This window comes from Oncorhynchus nerka, linkage group LG28 (assembly GCF_034236695.1).
Source record: "Oncorhynchus nerka isolate Pitt River linkage group LG28, Oner_Uvic_2.0, whole genome shotgun sequence".
In the NCBI taxonomy this organism is placed as follows: Eukaryota; Metazoa; Chordata; class Actinopteri; order Salmoniformes; family Salmonidae; genus Oncorhynchus; species Oncorhynchus nerka.
The window spans coordinates 7030545-7038164 of record NC_088423.1 but is presented as its reverse complement, the minus strand read 5'-3'; positions in this window follow the sequence as shown (position 1 = coordinate 7038164).

Sequence of the window (7620 nt, the reverse complement as noted above, 5' to 3'; positions counted from 1 at the left end):
TCATGCTGCCAAACATACCCTTGTAAAATTGACCATCCTACCAATCCTCGACTTTGGCGATGTCATTTACAAAATAGCCTCCAATACCCTACTCAACAAATTGGATGCAGTCTATCACAGTGCTATCCGTTTTGTCACCAAAGCCCCATATACTACCCACCATTGCGACCTGTACGCTCTCGTTGGCTGGCCCTCGCTTCATACTCGCCGCCAAACCCACTGGCTCCATGTCATCTACAAGACCCTGCTAGGTAAAGTCCCCCTTATCTCAGCTCGCTGGTCACCATAGCATCTCCCACCTGTAGCACACGCTCCAGCAGGTATATCTCTCTAGTCACCCCCAAAACCAATTCTTTCTTTGGCCGCCTCTCCTTCCAGTTCTCTGCTGCCAATGACTGGAACGAACTACAAAAATCTCTTAAATTGGAAACACTTATCTCCCTCACTAGCTTTAAACACCAACTGTCAGAGCATCTTACAGATTACTGCACCTGTACATAGCCCACCTATAATTTAGCCCAAACAACTACCTCTTTCCTAACTGTATTTAATTTATTTATTTATTTTGCTCCTTTGCACCCCATTATTTTTATTTCTACTTTGCACATTCTTCCATTGCAATACTACCATTCCAGTGTTTTACTTGCTATATTGTATTTACTTTGCCACCATGGCCTTTTTTGCCTTTACCTCCCTTCTCACCTAATTTGCTCACATTGTATATAGACTTGTTTTTTTTTACTGTATTATTGACTGTATGTTTGTTTTACTCCATGTGTAACTCTGTGTCGTTGTATGTGTCGAACTGCTTTGCTTTATCTTGGCCAGGTCGCAATTGTAAATGAGAACTTGTTCTCAACTTGCTTACCTGGTTAAATAAAGGTGAAATAAAATAAATAAATAAAAGTGTGCAAAAGGCATGAGGAGGTAGGCGAATAATACAATTTTGCAGATTAACACTGGAGTGATAAATGATCAGATGGTCATGTACAGGTAGAGATATTGGTGTGCAAAAGAGCATAAAAGTAAATAAATAAAAACAGTATGGGGATCAGGTAGGTGAAAATGGGTGGGCTATTTACCAATAGACTATGTACAGCTGCAGCGATCGGTTAGCTGCTCAGATAGCAGATGTTTGAAGTTGGTGAGGGAGATAAAAGTCTCCAACTTCAGCGATTTTTGCAATTCGTTCCAATCACAGGCAGCAGAGAACTGGAACGAAAGGCGGCCAAATGAGGTGTTGGCTTTAGGGATGATCAGTGAGATACACCTGCTGGAGCGCGTGCTACGGATGGGTGTTGAAACTACACTAAACAGTGTTTAGTGTAGTTTCAGCAGAGCCGGCACATGAACAACAAATTGTTTAGTGTCGTATCAGCAGAGCCAGCACATGAACAACAAAGTGTTCAGTGTCGTTTCAGCAGAGCCAGCACATGAACAACAAAGTGTTTAGTGTTGTTTCAGCAGAGCCAGCAAAAGCATTTCGCTACACTCGCATTAACATCTGCTAACCATGTGTATGTGACAAATAGAATTTGGTTTGATTTGAACAACAAAGTGTTTAGTGTAGTTTCAGCAGAGCCAGCACCTGAACAACAAATTGTTTAGTGTAGTTTCGGCAGAGCCAACACATGAACAACAAAGTGTTTAGTGTAGTTTCAGCAGAGCCAGCACATGAACAACAAAGTGTTTAGTGTAGTTTCAGCAGAGCCAGCACAGGAACAACAAAGTGTTTAGTGTCGTATCAGCAGAGCCAGCACAGGAACAACAGTGTTTAGTGTCGTTTCAGCAGAGCCAGCACATGAACAACAGTGTTTAGTGTCGTTTCAGCAGAGCCAGCACATGAACAACAGTGTTTAGTGTCGTATCAGCAGAGCCAGCACAGGAACAACAGTGTTTAGTGTCGTTTCAGCAGAGCCAGCACATGAACAACAGTGTTTAGTGTCGTTTCAGCAGAGCCAGCACATGAACAACAGTGTTTAGTGTCGTTTCAGCAGAGCCAGCACAGGAACAACAAAGTGTTTAGTGTCGTTTCGGCAGAGCCAACACATGAACAACAAAGTGTTTAGTGTAGTTTCAGCAGAGCCAGCACATGAACAACAAAGTGTTTAGTGTAGTTTCAGCAGAGCCAGCACAGGAACAACAAAGTGTTTAGTGTCGTATCAGCAGAGCCAGCACAGGAACAACAGTGTTTAGTGTCGTTTCAGCAGAGCCAGCACATGAACAACAGTGTTTAGTGTCGTATCAGCAGAGCCAGCATATGAACAACAAAGTGTTTAGTGTAGTTTCAGCAGAGCCAGCACATGAACAACAAAGTGTTTAGTGTAGTTTCAGCAGAGCCAGCACATGAACAACAAATTGTTTAGTGTAGTTTCAGCAGAGCCAGCACATGAACAACAGTGTTTAGTGTCGTTTCAGCAGAGCCAGCACATGAACAACAAAGTGTTCAGTGTCGTTTCAGCAGAGCCAGCACATGAACAACAAAGTGTTTAGTGTTGTTTCAGCAGAGCCAGCAAAAGCATTTCGCTACACTCGCATTAACATCTGCTAACCATGTGTATGTGACAAATACAATTTGGTTTGATTTGAACAACAAAGTTTTTAGTGTCGTATCAGCAGAGCCAGCACATGAACAACAGTGTTTATTGTAGTTTCAGCAGAGCCAGCACATGAACAACAAAGTGTTTAGTGTAGTTTCAGCAGAGCCAGCACATGAACAACAAAGTGTTTAGTGTAGTTTCAGCAGAGCCAGCACATGAACAACAAAGTGTTTAGTGTCGTTTCAGCAGAGCCAGCACATGAACAACAAAGTGTTTAGTGTAGTTTCAGCAGAGCCAGCACATGAACAACAAAGTGTTCAGTGTCGTTTCGGCAGAGCCAGCACATGAACAACAGTGTTTAGTGTAGTTTCAGCAGAGCCAGCACATGAACAACAAAGTGTTCAGTGTCGTTCCGGCAGAGCCAGCACATGAACAACAGTGTTTAGTGTAGTTTCAGCAGAGCCAGCACAGGAACAACAAAGTGTTTAGTGTAGTTTCAGCAGAGCCAGCACATGAACAACAGTTTATTTTTTATTTTATTTTTTTCACCTTTATTTAACCAGGTAGGCTAGTTGAGAACAAGTTCTCATTTGCAACTGCGACCTGGCCAAGATAAAGCATAGCAGTGTGAACAGACAACACAGAGTTACACATGGAGTAAACAATTAACAAGTCAATAACACAGTAGAAAAAAAGGGGAGTCTATATACATTGTGTGCAAAAGGCATGAGGAGGTAGGCGAATAATACAATTTTGCAGATTAACACTGGAGTGATAAATGATCAGATGGTCATGTACAGGTAGAGATATTGGTGTGCAAAAGAGCATAAAAGTAAATAAATAAAAACAGTATGGGGATCAGGTAGGTGAAAATGGGTGGGCTATTTACCAATAGACTATGTACAGCTGCAGCGATCGGTTAGCTGCTCAGATAGCAGATGTTTGAAGTTGGTGAGGGAGATAAAAGTCTCCAACTTCAGCGATTTTTGCAATTCGTTCCAATCACAGGCAGCAGAGAACTGGAACGAAAGGCGGCCAAATGAGGTGTTGGCTTTAGGGATGATCAGTGAGATACACCTGCTGGAGCGCGTGCTACGGATGGGTGTTGAAACTACACTAAACAGTGTTTAGTGTAGTTTCAGCAGAGCCGGCACATGAACAACAAATTGTTTAGTGTCGTATCAGCAGAGCCAGCACATGAACAACAAAGTGTTCAGTGTCGTTTCAGCAGAGCCAGCACATGAACAACAAAGTGTTTAGTGTTGTTTCAGCAGAGCCAGCAAAAGCATTTCGCTACACTCGCATTAACATCTGCTAACCATGTGTATGTGACAAATAGAATTTGGTTTGATTTGAACAACAAAGTGTTTAGTGTAGTTTCAGCAGAGCCAGCACCTGAACAACAAATTGTTTAGTGTAGTTTCAGCAGAGCCAGCACATGAACAACAGTGCTTAGTGTAGTTTCAGCAGAGCCAGCACATGAACAACAAAGTGTTTAGTGTTGTATCAGCAGAGCCAGCACATGAACAACAAAGTGTTTAGTGTTGTTTCAGCAGAGCCAGCACATGAACAACAAATTGTTTAGTGTCGTATCAGCAGAGCCAGCACATGAACAACAAAGTGTTTAGTGTCGTTTCGGCAGAGCCAGCACAGGAACAACAGTGTTTAGTGTAGTTTCAGCAGAGCCAGCACATGAACAACAATGTTTAGTGTAGTTTCAGCAGAGCCAGCACATGAACAACAAAGTGTTTAGTGTCGTATCAGCAGAGCCAGCACATGAACAAAAAAGTGTTTAGTGTCGTTTCGGCAGAGCCAGCACAGGAACAACAGTGTTTAGTGTAGTTTCAACAGAGCCAGCACAGGAACAACAAAGTGTTTAGTGTCGTTTCGGCAGAGCCAGCACAGGAACAACAAAGTGTTTAGTGTCGTATCAGCAGAGCCAGCACATGAACAACAAAGTGTTTAGTGTCGTATCAGCAGAGCCAGCACATGAACAACAAAGTGTTTAGTGTCGTTTCGGCAGAGCCAGCACATGAACAACAAAGTGTTTAGTGTCGTTTCAGCAGAGCCAGCACATGAACAACAAAGTGTTTAGTGTCGTTTCGGCAGAGCCAGCACATGAACAACAAATTGTTTAGTGTCGTTTCAGCAGAGCCAGCACACGAACAGCAAAGTGCTTAGTGTCGTTTCAGCAGAGCCAGCACATGAACAACAATGTTTAGTGTAGTTTCAGCAGAGCCAGCACAGGAACAACAAAGTGTTTAGTGTCGTTTCAGCAGAGCCAGCACATGAACAACAACGTGTTCAGTGTCGTATCAGCAGAGCAAGCACATTGAAAATTACCCTCTCCAGAAATAAGTCTCTCACTGTTGCCGCCTGCTACCGACCACCCTCAGCTCCCAGCTGTGCCCTGGACACCATTTGTGAATTGATCGCCCCCCATCTAGCTTCAGAGTTTGTTCTGTTAGGTGACCTAAACTGGGATATGCTTAACACCCCGGCAGTCCTACAATGTAAGCTAGATGCCCTCAATCTCACTCAAATCATCAAGGAACCCACCAGGTACAACCCTAACTCTGTAAACAAGGGCACCCTCATAGACGTCATCCTGACCAACTGGCCCTCCAAATACACCTCCGCTGTCTTCAACCAGGATCTCAGCGATCACTGCCTCATTGCCTGTATCCGCCACGGAGCCGCAGTCAAACGACCACCCCTCATCACTGTCAAACGCTCCCTAAAACACTTCTGTGAGCAGGCCTTTCTAATCGACCTGGCCCGGGTATCCTGGAAGGCCATTGACCTCATCCCGTCAGTTGAGGATGCCTGGTCATTCTTTAAAAGTAACTTCCTCACCATTTTAGATAAGCATGCTCCGTTCAAAAATGCAGAACCAAGAACAGATACAGCCCTTGGTTCACTCCAGACCTGACTGCCCTCGACCAGCACAAAAACATCCTGTGGCGGACTGCAATAGCATCGAATAGCCCCGTGATATGCAACTGTTCAGGGAAGTCAGGAACCAATACACGCAGTCAGTCAGGAAAGCTAAGGCCAGCTTCTTCAGGCAGAAGTTTGCATCCTGTAGCTCCAACTCCAAAAAGTTCTGGGACACTGTGAAGTCCATGGAGAACAAGAGCACCTCCTCCCAGCTGCCCACTGCACTGAGGCTAGGTAACACGGTCTCCAACGATAAATCCACGATTATCGAAAGCTTCAATAAGCACTTCTCAACGGCTGGCCATGCCTTCCGCCTGGCTACTCCAACCTCGGCCAACAGCTCCGCCCCGCAGCTCCTCGCCCAAGCCTCTCCAGGTTCTCCTTTACCCAAATCCAGATAGCAGATGTTCTGAAAGAGCTGCAAAACCTAGACCCGTACAAATCAGCTGGGCTTGACAATCTGGACCCTCTATTTCTGAAACTATCTGCCGCCATTGTCGCAACCCCTATTACCAGCCTGTTCAACCTCTCTTTCATATCGTCTGAGATCCCCAAGGATTGAAAGCTGCCGCAGTCATCCCCCTCTTCAAAGGGGAGACACCCTGGACCCAAACTGCTATAGACCTATATCCATCCTGCCCTGCCTATCTAAGGTCTTCGAAAGCCAAGTCAACAAACAGGTCACTGACCATCTCGAATCCCACCGTACCTTCTCCGCTGTGCAATCTGGTTTCCGAGCCGGTCACGGGTGCACCTCAGCCACGCTCAAGGTACTAAACGATATCATAACCGCCATCGATAAAAGACAGTACTGTGCAGCCGTCTTCATCGACCTCACCAAGGCTTTCGACTCTGTCAATCACCATATTCTTATCGGCAGACTCAATAGCCTCGGTTTCTCGGATGACTGCCTTGCCTGGTTCACCAATTACTTTGCAGACAGAGTTCAGTGTGTCAAATCGGAGGGCATGCTGTCCGGTCCTCTGGCAGTCTCTATGGGGGTGCCACAGGGTTCAATTCTCGGGCCGACTCTTTTCTCTGTATATATCAATGATGTTGCTCTTGCTGCCGGGCGATTCCCTGATCCACCTCTACGCAGACGACACCATTCTATATACTTTCGGCCCGTCATTGGACACTGTGCTATCTAACCTCCAAACGAGCTTCAATGCCATATACAGCACTCCTTCCGTGGCCTCCAACTGCTCTTAAACGCGAGTAAAACCAAATGCATGCTTTTCAACCGATCGCTGCCTGCACCCGCATGCCCGACTAGCATCACCACCCTGGATGGTTCCGACCTTGAATATGTGGACATCTATAAGTACCTAGGTGTCTGGCTAGACTGCAAACTCTCCTTCCAGACTCACATCAAACATCTCCAATCGAAAATCAAATCAAGAGTCGGCTTTCTATTCCGCAACAAAGCCTCCTTCACTCACGCCGCCAAGCTTACCCTAGTAAAACTGACTATCCTACCGATCCTCGACTTCGGTGATGTCATCTACAAAATGGCTTCCAACACTCTACTCAGCAAACTGGATGCAGTCTATCACAGTGCCATCGGTTTTGTCACCAAAGCACCTTATACCACCCACCACTGCGACTTGTATGCTCTAGTCGGCTGGCCCTCGCTACATATTCGCCGCCAGACCCACTGGCTCCAGGTCATCTACAAGTCCATGCTAGGTAAAGCTCCGCCTTATCTCAGTTCACTGGTCACGATGGCAACACCCATCCGTAGCACGCGCTCCAGCAGGTGTATCTCACTGATCATCCCTAAAGCCAACACCTCATTTGGCCGCCTTTCGTTCCAGTACTCTGCTGCCTGTGACTGGAACGAACTGCAAAAATCGCTGAAGTTGGAGACTTTTATCTCCCTCACCAACTTCAAACATCAGCTATCCGAGCAGCTAACCGATCGCTGCAGCTGTACATAGTCTATTGGTAAATAGCCCACCCATTTTCACCTACCTCATTCCCATACTGTTTTTATACTGTTTTTTTTATTTATTTATTTACTTTTCTGCTCTTTTGCACACCAATATCTCTACCTGTACATGACCATCTGATCATTTATCACTCCAGTGTTAATCTGCAAAATTGTATTATTCGCCTACCTCCTCATGCCTTTTGCACA